Source organism: Echinops telfairi, unplaced genomic scaffold (assembly GCF_000313985.2).
Source record: "Echinops telfairi isolate 266 unplaced genomic scaffold, ASM31398v2 ScPeMD7_5868;HRSCAF=6743_0, whole genome shotgun sequence".
NCBI classification, from domain to species: Eukaryota; Metazoa; Chordata; class Mammalia; order Afrosoricida; family Tenrecidae; genus Echinops; species Echinops telfairi.
Genome location: NW_022109767.1, coordinates 6575606 through 6597084, shown reverse-complemented (window position 1 = coordinate 6597084; position 21479 = coordinate 6575606). Strand labels below are relative to the sequence as shown.

General features: G+C 42.5%; 1 long non-coding RNA gene across 1 annotated transcript in view; it reads right to left on the bottom strand.

Moving 5' to 3' along the window:
• LOC123522345 overlaps nucleotides 1-916 on the bottom strand; it is an 11093-nt gene extending 10177 nt beyond the window's left edge. Inside the window, exon 1 of the long non-coding RNA XR_006680614.1 lies at nucleotides 833-916. This is a non-coding gene — a long non-coding RNA (uncharacterized LOC123522345). The remainder of the gene's footprint in view (nucleotides 1-832) is intronic.
• Between the last annotated feature and the right edge of the window lie 20563 nt (nucleotides 917-21479).

The following is a 21479-nucleotide window of genomic DNA, read 5'->3' as shown; positions in this document are numbered from 1 at the left end:
AAAAAGGAGAATTAATAATCTCAACAAACCCTGGAAAATGCCTGGCAATATTTTAAAACTGTCAAAATTTTTTGGTAGGTACCAAGTTTATAAAAATATCCTGGTATTTAAATTTTATCTTAATGTCTTTGAATTTTTTTTAAAAGACACCAATCTGTGACATCTTAAAATTTCCCCATTTGTAGCAAAAAAACAGAAACAGAAAGAATGAGAAAAATTTAGATTAGGACACTGTTGACTTAGTGATAGTGGTTTTTTTCTTTTTTTCTCACAGTAAGATGTATTTATAGCAATGTTTTTGGCTTGAGAGTATTTGATAGAACAAAAGCTTGGAAAATGTTTTCCATACAGGCTTAGGGGAAATATTATGAGTACTGAGGCTGGACTTTAGAAAGGAATTGTACGCCTTTAAAAATAGTTCTAAAATACATTAGGAAGAAAACATACCTTTGCTAAATATTTTATTTTTTAATGAAGTAAATAAATACAAGAGACTTCAAAGCTCATGGAACAGTGGAATTAAATAATATTGTATTTTTAAAAACATTTGTGTGAACTTGAAAAATCTAACGCTGCAAAACAAGCCCTTGATGTCCTATGTTGCACCATATATTATAATTTCTTGCTTAAAATGATAGGCATTTACATGGGGAAACTGGAGAATCTCTTAGCCATTTTGTTAAAATATTGTTAAAATATCTTGGTGCAAATAAGGGCTAGTTTAGGCTACAAGGAAGGCAAATCATGTCCTGTGTTTCTGAATCACATGCTGTACAAATCATGTGTTTAGGGTTTTTAAGTAAATACAAGCTGATAAGCATAAGACACTTACTTTTCGGGGATCGTCCTTAAGGACTCTTTCATGCCCTTTGGCTGCTGTGCGTTCAAATGGAATTTGCCTTCTGATCCCATCGTCATATCCGGGTGGCTGTTAGGGGCTGTCAAGTCAGTTCTGATTCAGGGTGACCCTGCGGACAACCGAAAGACATACTGGGAGTCCTGTATCACCCGCCACACGAGTTAAGTCCATTGTTGCAGCCACTGTCAGTCCAACTTGTTGAGGGACTTCCTCTTTATCTCTGACCATTGTAGTTCACCAAGGAATGAAGCCCTTTTCCAGAGCACTCCCTCCTGATAACATGCGTCAAGCACATGGAGTTAAGCCTCGCAGCTGTTGCTTCTAAGGCGCGTTCTGACCGTACTTCCTCCAAGACCGATTTGTTTATTCTTCTGGTTTGTATTGGGTACTTTATCAATCTTCGTTACCAGCATCATGCTTCAAAGGCAGTTTTCTCCAGCCTGCTTTATTCCATGTCCACTTGTCACATGCACATGAGGCGATCGAAAATACCATGGCTTAGGTCAGGTTCCACTTAGTCCTCGATGGAACATCTTCGCTCTCTAATACTTAGAGAGCATTTTGCAGCCAATTTGCAGCATGCATTGTTTCCTTTGCTGCTTCCAGGCACATCAAGTGTGCATCCAGGTAAGATCAAATCTTTGACAACTTCAGTCTTTTCTCCATGTATCACGATGCTCTCTGTTCCAGCTGCGAGGGTTTGCTTGGTGTTGAGGTGTTTCCAGGATCGAAGGTGTAGTCCTTGATCTTCATCAGCAAGTGCTTCAAGTCCTCTTTGCTTTCAGCTCTTCAGAGATCCTCCGAATCCGGAAGCAGCCACAAAGCTGTGGCTCACACTCAAGAGAGAGTAGGCGTTTACTTGGGGGGAAAGCAGGAGAAAGGAGTTGGTATCTTTAGAAATACTCGTATTAGATATTATGGGCAAATTTATGTTTCCTTTTTTTATTATAATGACACCTAATCGCTGTGAAGCCTCACTTCATCTTGCAATTTGTGTTGTTTAAACTGGTGTTTCAGCTTTGTTTTTTGTTTGTTTGTTTGAAACTAGCTTGTGTGTCACAAAAGAATTTAAGTCAATTTCAATTGAACTTTCCACCTCTCATAACCACTCAGGCCAGTGTCCAGCTCTGACAGGTAAGGGCTCTGGAGGATTTGTGACCTTTCCCTTTTTCTAATTTAAATTTCATTCATTATTATTATTCTATCATCTTCCCTTTTATTTGTGGTCAACTTTGTCCTGACAGTGGGTGGGGAAGTCCTTTTCTTCCTTGAACCAGAGTGCTGTCAATGATATGGTGAGAAATCTCTGTTGGCAAAGGACTGACAGAGACTGATCTAGCTAATATTTCAAGCCTAGGAATATTTATTACGGGAGATGTTGTTCAACAGACGGGATGGCAGGGAATCTTGAGATCAGTTCTCCGTGATTCATGAACAACTGAATCTCGATTACTTATCTGGATGGCTTTTGGTTTTTCTGCTTTCTGACCATCGATTTAAGAATCATGCCTTACACTATATCATGGTGATCATTAATACCAACACAGCTTTTGTTTTTCCTTAGAGGGTCTTGGTTTGTTTCACATGCTGATAGGGTTTTATTGTCAACAATAAGGGTAAGTCTAAGGATAGAGCCCTTGGAGGAACCCTGGTGGTTTATTGGGTGATACATTAGTCTACTCACTTTCAGGTCAGCAGTTTGAAACCACTAGCCACTCCTTGGAAGAAAGATGAGGCTTTGCATTCCTGTAAAGAGTAATGGTTTCAGACATCCCTAGGGCAGTTCTGCTCTGCCCCATAGGGCCCCCCTGGGTCTGAAATTACCTTAATGGCAGTGGTTTGGGTTATTTCGGATAGGGCCAATAAAGCTTCTTTGACTCCTCTTCAAAGCTTGGTAGAGAACAACTGATAGTGGGGTAGGCCAATAACACAGAATTCCAAATATTCTTACTTGAAATGAGGAAAAGGCCAGTTAATTGTTATTTATTAATTAACAATTATTGAGTATGAATGTTAAAAGCCTTTTACCACGGTGCTTGTTTGAGAATTAATATGGTTGAAAGTTCTCGGGTTGTGAGAGATGTTGATGGATTCTCTCCCCAAAGTCAAATGGTAGGGCACGGGGTGGAGCCTCACCTTAATGTACTCAGACAGCGTCTCTTCCTGGCTCCGTGAATTAGGCAATGATCCCAGGGAACATGGAGTCATTTTTAAGGGATGGTTCAGATTAGTACAACTGAAGCTTCTTCGAGACACTGCTTCCTCTTCATTTGATTGTATAAGAATTGATCTGGTATCGGCATTTTTGAGCACCAGGGCAATGCAATAGGATTTCTGACAAATGTAGACTACTCCATATACATTAGGTGGGTTCCAATACACTCAGGCTTCTATAGTCAGTCAACGTTGGCCCCAGCAAAAGCAAGTCACTCAAGTGGCACCTGCCATTAGATTTTCCTAATATTTCCTAGTACATAAGACCCTGTACTATCCAGGAAGATCCTGGCATTTTGGAGAAACTCCAAACCCTGTAATACTATTTTCTTCCCTATTCAAATGTTGTATTTTCAAAATATATAAAGCAGTGAGTACAGAGGGATGGTTGGTGAATATTCCTTTTAAAAAAAATCATTTTATCGGGGGCTCGTACAACCCTTATCACAATCCATACATACAATCCATTGTGTCAAGCACATTTGTGCATATGTTGCCATCATCATTCTCAAACATTTGCTTTCTACTTGAGCCCTTGGTATCAACTCCTCATTTTTGCCCCTCCTTCCCTCATGAACCCTTGATAATTTAGAAATTATTATTATTTTGTCATATCTTACATTGTCTGAAGTCTCCGTTCACCCACTTTTCTGTTTTCTGCCCCGCCCCACAGGAGGTTATATTTAGATCCTTGTAATCGGTTCCCCCTTTCTACTCCACCTTCCCTCCACCGTCCCAGTATTGCCACTAATATTTCTTTTTAAAGATAATTTTAGTAATGCTTGTACCCATTGTTGTTAGTGCTTCATCTCTCCCCAACCTCCTTTGTCATAACTGTAAGACGGTATTAATCTAGTTACTGTCTCAATTGATTGAACTCTCCTGTATATCATCCAATAAATGCCATCAGCAACAACAAAATAAACTCCGAAAAGCAGAAAATCATAAAAACTAGAACAAGTTAAAAATCAGCCCAAAGGGAAAACAAAGGGTACCATCTTAAACTTTAACCATATCTGCAGTAATCCACTTTCTGATGCCCTCTGTCTGAGGACTAGACTCTTCACGGTCCTGGTAAGTGTCCGCAGTGAGCCCAATGGAGACGTAATCCGTGTGAGGATCTTTCAAATTGATGTTGAGCTTTCACCATCATCCATGGCTTTCTGCAACCAGGTTCTCAGAATGTAAGCTCTAATACAATTCCTTTCTCTCGTCTTAGATTTTGTTATTTACAATCCTTGGCTCATAAGGCACTGACTGGTATGTTCCTGGGTGCACTTAGCTGACACCTCACTTAGATAGCTGCTCGTTTTAAGAGAAGCCTTTAAGATCCTACGTGCTATTTTTTTCCTGATAGCCAGGCACCATCTGCTTTCTTTACTACACTTTGCTCTAGGACCCATATCATCAATGATGACTTCCTGAAATTCTATAAAACTATTGCCTGGCTTAGATAGAACATCCATGGTGGTGGTGGTGGTGTGTGAACATCTTTTTTTTTTTTCCTAAATTAGTTTGGGTGAAAGTTTACAGAGCAAATTTGTTTTCCATTCTGCAGTTTACACATGTTTCCCTTGTAACATTTGTCACAACCCCCTCAATGTACCAAATACTCCTCCCTCCCTCTCCTGGGAGTCCCTGTTTCCATTTGCTCTGCTTTCCGGTCCCCTCCTGTCTCCTGAGCTTTGCTTTTGAGTAAATACTGCCTTTTGATATCTTTGGTTGGTTGTACTGGAGTACATTCTTCCCTACTTTGATTATTCATTTGTCGGTCTGTCTGTTATTTGGCTAAAAGTTGACTCCTGGAGGTGGTTAATTTCAAGGCTGGATGTGTGTCTAAGGTCACAATCTTGAGGCTTCCGCTAGTGTCTATTGGACCAGTAAGCCTGGCCTTTTTTCTTTTTTGAATGAGTTTGAACTTGGTTCAACATGCCCCCCTCCCACCCCCTCTCATTAGGATCTTCTCTTGTGACCCTGATCAGAGTGGTCGGCAGTTGCAGGGCACCAGCTACTTCTTCTGGTCTCAGTCGTGGAGGCTGGGGTCCATGTGGTCCATGTGGAGAAACGTTCTTGAAACACAAGTTCTGTAGCAGCAGAACCACTTCAATTATAAAAGCACTACAATTGTAAAAGCTAAGTCTATATAAATATTCATAATACTATGGCGATTTTACCCCGCCTCCTCCAGAAAGGAAAATATAGGCTTAAGCTTTTGGAGAGTATTTGAAAGTAATTGCATGCACAGTAAAGCTCACACATTGAAAGCTTATATCTTCTTGGCATCTCAGATTCTTCTCTGTTGTACCGAGTTGAGATAGTTAGTTTATTGTGCCAACCTGGCTGATAAACACAAGTGGGTTCATTGAAGGACGGAGGATATAAATGGCTCGGTGAGCCTCACCTTTCTAGTTCTTGGGTCTCTTGCTTTCTGATGTTCGGACCAAGGTGAAGCTGCCTTAGTCAGTTCCCTGCTTCAGCTGGCAAGGCTCACTTCCTGCAAGGCATCCCTGAGGAGAAGCCGCATGGACCTACCCTGATGCAGCCCTGGGTGCTGGAGCACCCGTGTGGAGACCCCTGCCAATGCTGAGATATTTACACATCCACTGACTTGGCTTTCCTCCTGCAGTAGGCATCATTGCGTCTTTTTTGTAAGATAGAGGAGGACTTTGTGGATTGGTGTTGGACATATGGGTTAATGTTGGACTTGTGGGCTTGGGCAGCACTGGGTTGGGATGTTTTCTTGATGCACACTTAACCTTTCTATAAAACTCTCACTTGTACGTGAGTTTCTGTGGATTTGTTTCTCTAAAGTACCCAGACTGACACATGAGTGTTACATCTAGCAATGCCCGCGGCCCTCTAGGTCTGCAGATGGTGTTTAGTGAGTCTGAAACGCACGTGTCTGCAGACATTTGAAACTGCTGTGATGTAGTCTCCTCGTTCACCATTGAGTGTGTGGACCTGCAAGATTCTTTTGTTCATTGCTAGGCCTTGACTTCGTAGGGCCAACTACGAAAGATGAAGCTGATTGTAAATTCCCTCTGCTTCCCATGCTGAACCTCCAACCTTTTGTTTTATGATAGCGAAGATGAAGGCTGGCAGAACGGTAGTTCTCCGTGGCATCCGTATTTTCCTCCCCTATACACTGGCTGATACAGCATCTGCATCATAAACATGGACCTCTGTACCTCTTTAAAGTGCTCTAAATTTAGGCAAATTTATGTTTTATCCAAAGGTTAATCATGACAAATGATTGCAAATGATTGCTGGAAAGCTTGTTACAGGTGCAGTTGAATTGAATTCCGAACTCTGCAGGGCTTGATGTATATTTTAGGCAAGATTTACTGCCTGTTCTGTGGTGAAGGTAGAACAAGAAGCCCAAGCGTGCTTAGTGAGGCCACTGTGGACCAGGGTGTCTGCCCTACTGTGCAGATATGCGGTGTCCTCGAAAGGTTACGTTGTATCTCGATTCCTCAGTGCAGTGCTCTACTTTCTAGGGTAATGTTTTTTCTTCCCTCCCTGTGACTATCCCCCCCCCCATTTTTTCTTTTTGTTATTTTCTCCTTTATGGTGGGAAGGTAAGACCCCTATTCATTTATCCTCCTGAAAGAAGTATTCTTTGTGGTTTCATGAGAGGCACTTTTCATACCCGATTGTCCCTAGAAGCCGTTCTTCAGGTCCTGGGTCCCCTAGATACAGAGACAGGCAGACACAGACGTGAGCCTGGACAAAGGGCTGTACACTAGAGTTTTATATCAATCCCACATGCCACTCCTTCCCCCTTGGCCAATGGGGGAAAAAAGGACCCCCCCAAACTGAACAAAAACCAACTACTGTGAAGCTGTAGATGTGCTGTTAAGTACCATACATACATAGGCTTCTAGCTCATCATGACCTTAGAGAACAGATTCTGGAGTCTGTGAATCTTGGCGGAAAAAGACTGCCTCATCTTTCTCCCTCAGATAGGCTGGTGGGTTCACACCAAAGGCTTTAGGGTTAGCAGCTCAAGGCTTAACCCGCTGTGCTAGTAGGGCTCCCTGCTGATAAATGAACGAGATAAACTAGCTCCACAACCCTTGCCTGCACGCCATCAGTGTGCTATGTGGTGTGGTGGCTTGTGAGTTGATAAGATGTATTTCACCAGTCTTTCAAGTGACATCAGGGTCGACCACGGTGGAGGGGTTTCAACAGATCTTCCGCTCCAATACACGCTAGGAAGAAAGAGCCAGAGGGTCTCTTTCCAAAAACTAGCCGTGAAAATCACAGCAAAATACTGTCAGAGTGCTGGGAGACCAGCCCACCAGCCTGGTGGGCACTCAGGCTTTCCAGAGGCGGTTACCCTTACACCTTTCCTCTGCTCAGTTGCACCTTTAGCTTTCCAAGTGTCTAAGAAGTTGGGAGTTTCACGGATTTGAATTTTCTCCTAGAGTTTTATGCTCAGGATCCAAATGGCCTTTGAGGGCTCGTCAATTAGCGTGGCCAATGGGTCAAAGGTGATGACTCGTCATTCTTGTTTCTTGGTTGTCTTCCTTGATTTGACGAGAAGCGACGTTGAACGAAAACAGGAAACAGAATGAGACAGTGCAGGGCGAAAGGTTGTGTCATTCCGTACAGATGGAACGTCTTCCTTCCCATCGAACACACGTGTGGTGCGGCTCACACACTGCCAGTTCTGTTGGGTAGGAAGTCAATAGAGTGACTTGAAAATAATCATTTTAATTCTCAAGAGAAAAAGAAGGTGTGGGAGTACACTCTCTTGGGTACATTTTTAAAATAAGCTTTCTATTATGCATCTTATACAGAAAGTGTACCAATCATGAGTGTACAAATCCGTGATCACGAAGTGGCCCCTGTCAGAGCCATGCCCTCACAGCTCTCCGTAGGCTCCTCCCAGTCGCATTGCGCCCTCAAAATCAGACTGACATCTAACCCCTGCTACCTGTGAACATGACTTAGTTTGGAAATAGGGTCTTTGAAGATGGAATGAGTTCACATGAACTCTTACTGGAGTAGGTGGTCCGTAGTCCAAGGGGAGTGAGTGGTGTGCTTATTACAGAGAAGAGGAGACAGAGAGACTCACAGAGGGAGACTGATCTTGTGAAGATATCTATAAGCCAGGAATGCCCCACAAGATATGGCATCTGGGGTCTTAAAGGCTTGAAGTTAAACAAGCAGCCATCTGCAGGGAAGCAACAAAGCCCACATGGAAGAAGCACACTAACCCCTGTGACCACAAAGTGAAAATGAGATCAGGTATCAGGTAACAGAAGACCCAAAACAAGCAACCATCTCGATGTGAACGAGGAGGATTAGAATGGAGACCCAAGGCCCATCCGTAGACAGTAGGACATCCCCTCATAGAAGGGTCACAAGGAAGGGATGAGCTAGACAGGCTGCAGTCTAGCACCAATGAAACACACAACATTCCTCTAGTTCTTTAATGCTTTCTCCTCCCACTATCATGATCCCATTTCTACCTTACAAATCTGGTTAGACCAAAGCATGTACTCTGGTACAGAGAGGAGCTCTCGACACACAGAATCCAGGACAGAGAACCCCCTCAGGACCAATAATGAGAGTAGTGATACCATGGGGGTAGGGGTAAGGGGGTGGGGGAAGGGCGAGAAAGGGGGAACCGATTGCAATGATCGAGGTACAAGCACCCCGCCACCCTCCCAAGCACACACACACGCCAGGGAGACATTCAACAGAAACGTTGGTGAAGGGAGACACCGGACCATGTAAAATATGAAAATAATAATAATTTATGAATTATCAAGGGAGGGTTCATGAGGATGGGAGGGTGGGGGAGGAAGGGAAAAAAAGGAGCTGATACCAAGGGCTCAAGTAGAAAGAAAATGCTTTGAAAATGATGATGGCAACATATGTACAATGTGTTTGATACAATTGATGTATGGATTGATGTAAGAGCTGTAAGAGTCCCCAATAAAATGATCTATTGAAAAAAATAATCCAGGAATGCCCCAGGAGCTGGAGGAGATAAGAAAGGATTTTCCTCTGGAAAGTTCGGAGGCAGCCTGGCCCAGCCCACACCCTGCTTTGGGCTTTTAGCCTTCACAGTTAGGAGCCTGTGTGTCTGCTGTAGGAGGCACCCCGCTTGTGGTACTTTGTTTTGACAGCCCAAGAGACTCTACTTCACAGCTTTAACCGAGGGTAACAATTGTCCAGACTTGTCTCTCATGGATAAGGAGGTTTAGACTGTAGTTGACTTTGTAGAAATAGGTCTGTACTCTATGTACTCTATTGAGTTTGACTTTTTTTGGCCAACCATCTTTGTTTGGGAAATTCAACCATGTTGCTGAGTGTAGCTATCATTTATTGATGCCCATTTCTGTATAGCACTCTGTTTGAATCTGCCACACTCTGCCTTTATTCATTTGACTGTTGGTGATCCTTTGGGTTGCTGCTCTTGCATTTGATCATTACAAATAGTGCAGCCTGATATGAATGGATGCGTCTCTTGTTGAACACATGTAATCATTTCAGATGTGGGATAGAATTGATGGGTCAGATGGCACACACGCATTTATTAAGCTGTCTCATAGTGATCAGGTATCAAGTGTACAAAAGTACTTGTACTTTCACAGTCCTCTCAGTAATGTATAAGAGCTCTGGTTGTTATCGCGTCTTTGTTAATACTTGATGGCATTCATCTTTAAACTTTAGGCACTTTCTTGGGTGTGCAGTGGGATTTCATTGTGATTTTATTTTGACTCACCCCCTCTCCCCAGGAGGTTAAGTGAAGGTCAGTATCCATCTGTTTTGATCGTTTGATGTCATAATTTGTGAGCGTGTTTAAAATAATCATGGCCATTAGGCCCATGTCTGCAGCCTCCTAACCCTCTTACAAGTCTTTACCAGATGAAGAAGGTGTCGGATTCTCTGCAGCTTTTGGTGAGGGAGCTAGTTTACATGGGACAGTCTCAGTTGAGACTGACCAAGAGAATGCACACTCATGGACAGAAGTGACTCAGTTTGGCGATGAGTTATGTGGCTATTTATATTTATCATCCCCTCTGCATTATTTAAAGATTTTCTATCCAAAAATCATTCATTAAAAAAAAATTATGGATCGGCTATCACTATGTGCTAAGTTGTAGGAGAAACAATTGGATTCTGACGTGCGTGGCCCAAGCCATGGTATGTTCGATTGCTTCCTAGGTACGTGAAAGATGGACGATGGATAAGGAAGACCGAAGAATTGATTCCTTTGGATTATGGTACAGGGAAAGTGACCTGGTATGGTCTGCCAGTAGAACAAACACATCTGTCTTGGAGAAAGTGCAGCCAGGTGCTCTGTAGAAGCAAGGGTGGGGACGCTTCATCTGACAGAAAGGACATGTCAGTGCAGTGGACGGTGAGAGAGCAAGAGTAAGACCCACAACGTGAGAGATGGACACAGTGGCTGCAGCAGTGGGCTCAAACATCACAACCATGTGCGGCACCAGCCCTTATGACCACAAGGTGTCGAAGGGATCAGGTATCAGGCATCAAAGAACAAAAATCATATCACTGTGAATGAGGAGGAGTGCAGAGTGGAGACCCTAAGCCCACCTGTAGGCAACTGAACATCCCCTTACAGAAGGGTCATGGGGAGGAGACGAGCCGGTCAGTGGGCAGTATAGCAATGATGAAACATACAATTTTCCTCTAGTTCTTTAATGCTCCCCACCCCCCACCCCTGACTATCATGATCCAAATTCAGCTTTACAAATCCGGCTAGACCAGAGCATGAACATTGGTACAGATCAGAGCTGGAAACACAGGGAATCCTGGACAGATAATTCCCTCAGGACCAATAATGAGAGTACCAAGACCAAGAGGGAAGGTGGGAGGATGGGGGAGGGAGGAATGAGGAGCTGATACCAAGGGCTCAAGTAGAAAGCAAATGTTTTGAGAATGATGAGGGCAACAAATGTACAAATGTGCTTAACACAATGGATGTATGTATGCATTGTGATAAGAGTTCCACGGCCCCCCCCAAAATGATTAGAAAAAAACAAAAACCATTGAGTGGTTGGTGCAGAACTGGGCGGTGTTCCCCTCTGTTGCACATTGGGTACATATGAGTTGCAAATAATTGGGTGGTGCTGAACAATAACAACAGCAAGATAAACAATTCAATACTTCAAACACAATCAAAAACAGAAGTCTCTCTCCCTTTAAAATCCCTAGTATTGTGGAAATAGTAGCTTATACAAGAATTACTTTACCTGATTTAATCCTGACTCATTAGCAATAACATTAAACCCTGGTGAAACTTGATTTTCACAAGGAGAACATCTCTGTTGGTGGAAATTCATTATACCCTAGTAGCTTATATTGATGATTTATGATATGTTTTATGCTACCAATATATTTAGTCCAAATTACCCAACTAATTTGTTGTACATTTCCTTTAGCTTTGTGCTGACAATAATTTAAATTAATACCCCTTTGTTTCCCCATTTGTCTCAAGATCTGAATCTGTGTTGTGTATTTGTGGCCAGAGAATTCTATTATCAAGAGCTTAGTAGAACTCATGTTGTGGTGACAAGATTTAAACTCTTAAATTAGAGTAAGCAAACAGCAACCACATCCTAAAACAAACACCCCTTTGCCATCCGACTCATAGCGATCCCATATGAGAGAATATCCCCATACATTTTCCACAGGGATCTTTACAATAGCACACTGTTCCCCTCTTTCTCCCAAAGAAGACTGGTGTGTTTGAACTGCTGACCTCTTGGTTAGTAGTTGTACACTTTAACCACTACACCACCAGAGCTCTTTGTCAGGAGAACTTTCTTTGAGTTGAAGTAAAAGTTTCTGACCATTTTCATTTTGGTTTCTATGTCCACATTCAGTTGGGTTTAGTGGTATTAAATAGGCATGATAGTGCTGTCTGTGACTGATCAGAGGATGCTGCTTTAATTAAAATGTGCCCTGTTGTCACATATCTGCCCAGGGGCTCTGCTATCATTGTTGGCTCCCCTGCATGATACTCTGTCTAGGGATTGTCTGTGTCCTTTTGTGTCTGAAATTAAATGGTGATCCTCAGAATCCGCAACTCATGGCATGATGGCTTGCTGCTCTGGTCAGTAAACGCTTTTTGAGTGAACGGGAAGAATCAAACAATACTGGAACCCAAACACGTCCTTACTTGTTTCTTCATGTGTGTTTACAGAGAAGCCATGATGTGCTTGGCAAGGTGCTAGTTGTTGGGGCTGAGCTTGTGTAGCCAAAGACAAACCCACAGTTCAAATAGGTTTACAGTTGGGGAGTGAGGAGCAGACAATAATCCTGAGATCACACTTTGTGTTTCTTTGTAAGTTTGAGATCCATGTACATTGAAGGAAAGGCATACCATTCTCAGAGAACATAGGACATATAAACCTGACCGACTGGGGGGTTGGAGCAGGCTTTGGACAACAGTGATACTTCAGTTCAGATCTAAAGAGTGAACAGAATTTTCTAGAGAAAAAACACTGGGAAGAAGAATGACAAATCTTGGGCTGAGGGAACCAGTTGTTCAAAGGCCCTGTGGTGCGAGAGGAAACGGTGTGTTTGAATGTGTACATGAAAGTAAGCAGCGGGATCATAGAGATGTCAAGAAGCTATGAACAGCCTGGCTTAGTGCACCTTGTTGAACAATCCTGTTCTTTATTTGCTTAAGGGCACAAAGGAGACAGAAACTCTTAAATATACTTTAAAGAGAACAATGCTTACATCTTAAACAAGACAAAGGCAAGAGAAGGGCAACGTATATTAGCAGGAAGTCAGGACGGTATCCAAGAGTTTGCAGAGAATCAAAGACTTAAAAAGGACAAGGGAGGGCAAAGGAAACTGTCCCCAAGCGTGCATGGTGGCAGGTCAATACGTCACCATTACAGGTGTGGGACTACAGAGGCAGGGATGGGACCATGATTGGGACACTTAACATTATGTTAGACAGAAAAGCTTACAAGATTGGTCCAGACCAGACCAGGGCAGTCAGGCATGACTCATGACAATGTGTCCCAAGTACACCAATCTCCATCAAGGATACACTCAGGCAAACCCCTAAGGGAGACTGCCCTCCCTGGGCTGTTGCCGTTGGTGGTGTTGGTGCTGGGGGTAGTACACTAAGGACAAGACTGCCCACTGGCACATGGGATGTTCCGTTCTACATCTTAAAACTTACATGACTGAATCCTGTCCAAGAACACAATGAGGACTGGACACGAGAGTCAGTCACTCAAGTTTTTAAGATGTAGAATGGAACATCCCATGTCATTTAGTCTAAAAAGCTTTCCCATATACCAGTATTCCCACTATCTCAACAATATTTTGATTTATGCACAAGTGGCTAGTTTAGTGATAGTATTCTTAGAACTATACCCCATTGAGATAGTTAGTTTATTGTGCCAACCTGGCTGATAAACACAGGTGGGGTTAATTGAAGGGCAGAGGGGTAAATGGCTCAGTGAGCCTCGCCTTTCTAGCTCTCGGGTCTCTTGCTCTCTGATGGTCAGACCAGGGTGCAGCTGCCTTAACCAGTTCCCTGCTGCAGCTGACAAGACTCACTTCCTGCAAGACATCCCCAAGGAGAAGCCACATGGACCTGCCCTGATGCATCCCTGGGTGCTGGAGCAGCCATGTGGAGTCCCCTGCCAGTGCTGAGGTGCTTACACATTCACTGACTCAGCTTTCCTCCTGCAGTTGGCATCAGTGCATCTGTTTTGTGAGATGGAGGAGGACTTTGTGGATTAGTGTTGGACATATAGGTTAATGTTGAACTGGTGGGCTTGGGCAGCACCGGGTTGGGATGTTTTCTTGATGCGCACTTAACATATATATGAAACTCTCGCTTATACATGAGTTTCTGTGGATTTGTTACTCTAAAGTACCCAGACGAACACACTCAGGGAAATCACTTACAGTATCTTAAAAAACCTGATAATGCTCCCATTAAAGTGGGACAGGGATATGTATGTATGTATGTATGTATGTATGTATGTATGTATGTATGTATATATACATATACCTTAGATATATGGATGGCTTTTGATTTCCCACTCAGCTCTAAGTCTTAACCTGAGAACAATCAGTTATTATGATCCAATGCTGCACAACACTTACCCTCATGAAGGGATCACTGATGACATGGGTTCTATAGAAAAGAGTGCTGAAGGATCTGTCAATGCTGATTATGAGAAGAATAGAGTCTGGGGTCTTAAAAGCTTGTTTTAAAACAAGCAGCCATCTCAATGAGGCTAAGCTCCCATGGAAGAAGCTCATCAGCCTGTGTGATTCAAGGATTGTGTAAAACAAAATCGAAGATCAGAGGAGGGAAATGTGTTATAACTTCAATTTCAGCTGAGCACCAGATTTGCAGAAGGCTGTGGATAACAGTGAAAGTTCACAATCCACTTGCAGAAACGATGGGGAATACCCTTCTTTGAATTCCTTCAGGTCATTGGCCAGAAATGTTAAAAGCTTTGTCTGCAATCAAGAGTACCTCAGAAAGTGAGTCACTGCAGATATAATTAGGTTAAAATTTAACATCTTATAATTCATTTTTATTTTTAGTCCCTTTAAAAATTTCTTTTTATTTCTACTTTCTTTCAGATGGAAAAAAAAACACCCAATGCCATTGAAAAAATTGTACAGAAATTGTTCAATGAAAACCTAATCTGTTATGTGAACTTTCACCAAAACAATAAAAAAAGGAATGAAACAATATGAGAAGACTGATTTCTCTATAAAAGTGTTCCACCTAAGACAAGAAAAGGAGTGAGAGAATTGACTGTGTTGCAACTTGTAATGAATTATGTGTCTAGGTCATGGCCATCAGTACTGCTAATCTTACGAAAACGAGAGATGACTCTATATTTTATGATTCCTGTAAATACATAATGCCACCTTTTGGTAGACATGCCAAGAAAAATGGAACTTGAATCTGTCCAAGCTTTGTGATCTCTCTCATTTTTGTTCAAGAAATAGGAGGTGGATTTGCTGTCTGCCACATGGAGATGTAATCATAAAATACAGATCCTGGAAAATTCTACAGGACAAACCATTTGGATTTTAGCAGTCGGGGGAAAGAGAAATGAGGGGCCATCTATAGATTAAAATGTATAGAGGAGGATAGTTATAAGATATCAAGATATAAACTTTCTTTGGATTCTGGTTGAGACACACTAATCACAAAACCAAGCCAAACATTTATGAGACAACTGGAATGATTTGAACCACTGGCTGGTTATTAAGTGATGTGAAAGGATTATTACAACTTATACATTCATAGTGTGGCTGTGTTATTGTGATTGTGTTTAAATGACAACACAAAATAGTTGATTGGGGGTTGATTCCCACTCAACGTAACCCCTGTGCGTGCCTCAGGGGAGAACTGAGCTTCTTGGGATTTTCTGTGGCTGGATTTTGGGAAGCACATTGCCAGGCCTCTCTTTGGAGACACCTTTGGGTGGGCTTGAACTTCCAAGTTTTCTGTTAGCAATTGAGGACATTAACTTTTTGCACCAATGAAGGGCTCTAAGAGAATAACATATGGAAATGCAATGGTGTGATGTCTGGATTCACTTCTAAAGGGCAGTGGAAGTTACTGAATGTTGATGCTGTGTGATGGGTCAATGAAAGTTCATTTTATTTTCCTTTTGTGTATAAGTAACAGTTTTCATTATATAAAGTTTTGGAAACTTATAGGAAAAAAGAAAGAGAGAGCTTAACGTGAGTCTGCTTTGTCTCTTTACCTCCCTAAATTCTCAGTAAACTCACGTTGGAATTTCATCTGAGGCTTACAGTTTTATCAAGTACCTTAGGCTGATTAATTTTGTGGAGAATGGATCCATATGAATCATGTGAAGTGGGAATGTTGAGGAGAAGCACAAGATATTTAATAAATAACACTGATAAAATTCTACCTCCTGTGGAAGAGTTATATAATATTTTGGGGGGTTTAATCTCATTAGGATAGATCTCAACCATAAACTGAAGATCTGGTAATCTGCTGCCATAAAGATTAATTCACCCACCGCCATTGAGTTGATTCTGACTCACACTGATCCTATGTACAGTTCCTAAGGCTTTATAAATCTTTAAGGGAGCAAGCAGCCTCATTTTTCTCCCTCAGAGCAACTGGTGGGTTTGAACTACTGACCTTATGGTTAGCAGTCTAATGCTTAGCTGGCAGAAAGATTGAAGCCTTCGAGGCCCTTTGGAACAACCTTACTCTCTCCTTTAATGCCACCCTGCGTCAGCGTGGACTCAGTAGCACTCCACAGCAACAGTCTGATTAGAGTTATGTTTATAGGGAAATATAATTTTAATCACAAACTGCTGTTTCCTGTTCTTTTTCATAGCCCACTTTGAACATTCTCCCGAGTCATTAGGGATTCTTTTGTGGACTTTTAATGGCTGTGTAGTATTACATTGTGTAGACTTCTATGCCATATTTACTTAATTGCCACCTCTTGTTGAACCGTGGTGGCAATGGTGGTTAAGTGTTTACTCAGTAACTGAAAGGTCAGTGGTTTGGACCTACCAGCTCTCTGCTGGAGAAAGACGTGACACCCTGCTTCTGGAACTATTGACAGCCTCAGCAATGGTACCGAGCAGTTCTCTGCTGCCCTGTCCACTTACTGTGAGTTGGAATTGACATCATGGCACTTTTGGGGGGACGTGGGGAGATGGCGAATTTGCGAGTATCGATTAATGCGTTTGTCAACTACCTGAATGTCATTTTTGGTGACATGCCTATTCTTGTATGTCCTCTGCCCAAGTTTTGATTGGCTAGCTTGCCTTTTGTTCTTAAGTTGTTGATGTTTTCTGTATATTGTAGAAACTAAACCCTTGTCAATTATGCCATTACTAATTTCTCCCCACCCCTGCCCAGTCTGTTGATTCTCTTTAGAGTAAATTCTTACACAGATTCTCCCTGATTTACAACACATTTGAGTTGTGATGGACCACATTTATGACTTTGTTAATATTGTAAAAATGCATCTGTACATTTAAATGGAATGTTTCTAAAAATTCTAAAAATTTCTAAAAATTCTAAAAATTCATGTAGACTTTATTTTGCTATACGAAGGCATACCCCTCCAGAACCGTTTTTTTTTTTTTTTGGTCAAAGCTATGTATTTAAATTTTTTTTACAAAACGACCTCATCACCTTCAAAGTACTCTCTACTACATTGAATACATTTGTCATATACATTTGTCCAATCTGTGATTCCATTCTTGGAAACGTTTTTCAAACTCATCTGTTTGGATGGTTGACAGCACCTCCCTTGTGTTTTTCTTCACCAATTCTATGTCTTCAAGTCTCTGTCCTTTCATGTCCCTCTTGATGCTCAGAAACCAAAAGAAGTCGCACTGAGTGAGGTCAGATGAGTCAGGTGCCTGGGGCAAGAGAGTCATGCTGTTTTTTGCCAAAAACTGGAGCACTGAGATGGTTGTATGAGCAGAGGCATTGTCATATTGGCAAGACCAGTCCCCCGTCTGCCACAAATCACACCCTTTTGTCACACGATGTGATGCTATCTTTTCAGAACCTCTAAATAGAAAGCTTGATGAGTAGTCTGACCTGGTGGAATGAACTCCAAATGGCCTGTCCCCTCATATAAAAAACAAAAACCAATGACCATCGTCTTGATCTTTGATTTCACTTGATGAAATTTGGGGGGTGGGGGTGGTGACGATGGTGTCTTCCACTGGCTTGATTGATGTTTGCTTTCGGGGTCATAAGAATAGCGCCGTGTCTCGTCACCAGTAATGGCCTTGGGGAAAAAGTCGGGGTCACTTCAAAGCTGTTCTTTCAAAAGCACAGCATGTTTCCACTCAACGCTCCTTTTGCTGGTCAGTCAGAACCCGAGGCACACATTTTGCAGCCACTCTACTAATTTCCAAGTTTTTCATTAAAGTTCCCTGAACCGAGGTCCAAGGTGGTCCAGATAACTTCCTTATATTTTCAGTGGTCTGATTTTGAGGACAAGTGCACGGTTTTTGCTAATGTTTTCATCCATCCAGGAAGTTGATGGACATCTAGAATGCGGTTTGTCATCAATCAACATTTCACTTTTTGTAAATAGAGAAAACCACACTTACACTTGAGTTTTCCCAAAACAACGGCCCGGGAAACCGGGGTTAAAAACAAAAAAAATGCCGGGGCCGTTTTCCCGAGCAGGAAACACATTTCACAGCTGCACACTGTTCTCTTAAATGGGCCGTCACAAAACAACGAGGTTTGAGTGAAATGGCTTTTACACAAAAACTCACTGTGACCAGAGAGAACCTTCCCAGGCAACGCTGCTGGGTGCACTAACTCCGAGCGGGTTGCTGAATGCTGGCCTCGCAGGAAAACTGCGTACTATGAAAGCTCCACTCAGTGGAGCTATATTCTGGGGTTTTTTTTTTGGCATTCCCTCATATTGTTGAGAGTCGTATCGGGGTATTATTCCTAGTAGTTGATTGGTTATTCAAGAAGTTGGAAAAATGGAACCATTCTTCCTCCTGATTTAAATGATCCCCTCTCATATAGTACGTTCTTTTACATGTGGGTTTTCTATATTCTTTCAATGCCCTGTGACCTTACAATGTGTTAAGCATTGCAACATTGTAGCTGGTTTTAATACACGGTGCTAATATTCTTTGTGGAATGGTGCCCTGGTGCTGTAGTTCAGTGCTTAGCTGTTCAGTGATGCAAATCCATCAGTAGTTCTGTAGACAACAGACGAGCAGTTGGCTTATGTAGAGATGACAGACTTGAAAACCCTAAGGAGGAGTTCTGCCCTGGGTTCAACCAGTTCTTTGACACACAACAATAGTATTCTCTCTTTTCCTAAACTCTTACTTCATGAAAGAGAAATGTATCTGCTCTTTTACCCCCTTTATGGTTTCCAATGACTCTCCCACTCTCGTTCATCTCAGCCCAGTTAAGGCCCAATAAGAGTTTTCTCATGAGTTTTGACGTTGACATTGGACCTCCTAAGAGGGAGCTGATCCCGTTACATTACTCATCCTCATCCAGTAGCAAAGCAGGGTCACTCTTTCATAACGTGTTTATGCTCATCCGATAAAGGTCAGCATTGGCCTTGTATATTTCTTATGTCTTTGTCTTCCTGGTTACCTTATCCTTGGTAGTATAACCGTGAATGACGTCTTCTTCCATTGCTTCTGAGTGGTGACTGTGAAAGTCTGTAACTTTTTCCCCCCTCCCAGTGCTATGAATACTGTTGCTTATTGATAGTTGAGCACTTTTGGGGGGAGGGGGAATCATTTCATGCTTCTTATGAGTATTTATTTATTGTTAATAGTTTTATACATTCTTCGGTGAACTCTCAACTCTGATCTAACTACTAGGTACAGAACACATGGACTACCTTACTACCTTAATACTTTCTCCTTCTTGAGGGTGATTCTGATCACCTACTTTTTTCCCAATAAGGAGAAGCCAGATTATGTGACACTTGTACATAGATCTCTCAATGAGCTGTATAGACACATAAACATGTCCTGTTTTGCCAATGACTACCAAGGAGCCGCTGGAAAGGACTGTGTGTTCCCCATTCTGTTGACTTTGCATGACCCCCAAACTGGTGCCAGCAATTTCAGTTCGCCTGCTAGTGAGTGACCCTATCAGACATGTTTCTGAGGCTGCATGTCTTTAAAGGAGCACAAAGCCTCACCTTTCACCCATGATTCCACTGATGAGTTTGAACAGCTGACCTTGTAGTCAGCAACTCAGCGTGCAGTCCGCTGCTTCACCAGGGCTTCTTCACGCACCTCGTACAGGTTCAATCTTAATTGCTCAGAAGATTGGCTCTGTGTTCTTAGTGTATGGAGCTTGATCAAGAATAAAGCATGACCTCACTGCAGAAAAATATGTCACCCGTCTATTTTAGATGTTCGTGTTAGCACTTGGGAGAGGGAAAACACATTTTCTTAATTTTCAGGTTTATTTTTATAACAAATGACTCAAATTTAGTATTTTAAATCTGGTAACATTTTCACATAGACTCTTTATCCCCCCTCCCCCTACTGATTTAAGAAAAGAGTTCACTTTAATTGAAATCTGATGTGCTTATTGACCCTGGAAAGAGTGAAGAGCGAATGGCTGTGGGGTGCATGCCTCAGTCAGATGGAGCCGGGCATAGATATCCCTGTTGGGGTGCTCAGAATGGCAGCCCCATTGCTCATCCCCTGTACCCATGAGTATCCGTCAGCACCCAGTCCTAAGAAGAAACCCAGCATGCAGAAATAGCTCATGAAGTCATTTTCTATTTCAGTGGCCTGCACTTTTTAGAAGAGATACTCTCTAACTAGGACAATATTAATGTACGTTTTGACAGCAAACTGCACGGAGAAGACAGCCTTTGTAGCATGCATTTGTCGCCCATCCAAGTCCGGGTCTTCTATGACAGATTGTTGTGTATCTGAAGGAGCTATTGTGTCAACAATGAGCATCGTGATGAGTCTGAAAATCTGACTCAATGGGACAAATGCATTTTAATGGCAGGCATTCTCCTCTGAAAGGATGTACCAAAATAGAGTGCGAGTCTGAAAGCGGGGCATTATTTTATAATGAAAGGCTAATGGGAGGGAAGTTCAAGCTCCAGTGTAGAGTGCGAGGGAGAATGCAAATTGACTTAGGGTGGGCACCATCTCTCTCTTCGGAGAATCACAAACACTCCCAAGAGTTATCTGAAGTGGGAGGAGTGAGGATGTTAAGGAAGAACTGCCCTGGACTTCAGTGCATCCCAGGGAGGCCCCGGGACAAGTTGGATATGAGGCTCCCTTCCTGTGACACTCACATCCCCTCCTAACAGCTGCTTCTGCCTTTGCACGATCACATTGAGCCAAAGGCCACACACGCAGTCCTGGCATAACCTGTCTCTTCCAATATTTAAATTCTTATTAAATGTCCTGTCATCAAGGGGGAGAGGCGGCGGGGGTGGGGGTGGTGGTGGGGTGGTGGGGGTGGGGGTACTGCTAAGTTTGGGGATTGAGAAAATTCCTGACAGATTCAGGATGCTGTTCAGGGGTTATGTTTTCAGGACGAAACCTGACCCACAACCAGCAAGCCGATTTCAACTCATGGTGACTCTATATAGTGTTCCCAAGACTGTAAATCGGTATGGGCAGAAGGTACCCTCATCTCTCTCCCTTGTGCAGGCTGTGGGGTTTGAACTGCCGACCTTGCAGCTGGTAGTCCCATGCTTAACCCATAGCATCACCAGGGAGCTCAGGATCAAACATTTCCTGTAAAAGGGTGTGATGTAACAATGATGAGAAATACAACTTTCCTCTAGTTCCTAAATGTTTCCTCCTTGCTCCCACTACCATGACTCGAATTCGATCTTGCAAGTCTGGCTAGACCAGAGGAGGTACACTGGTACAGATAGGA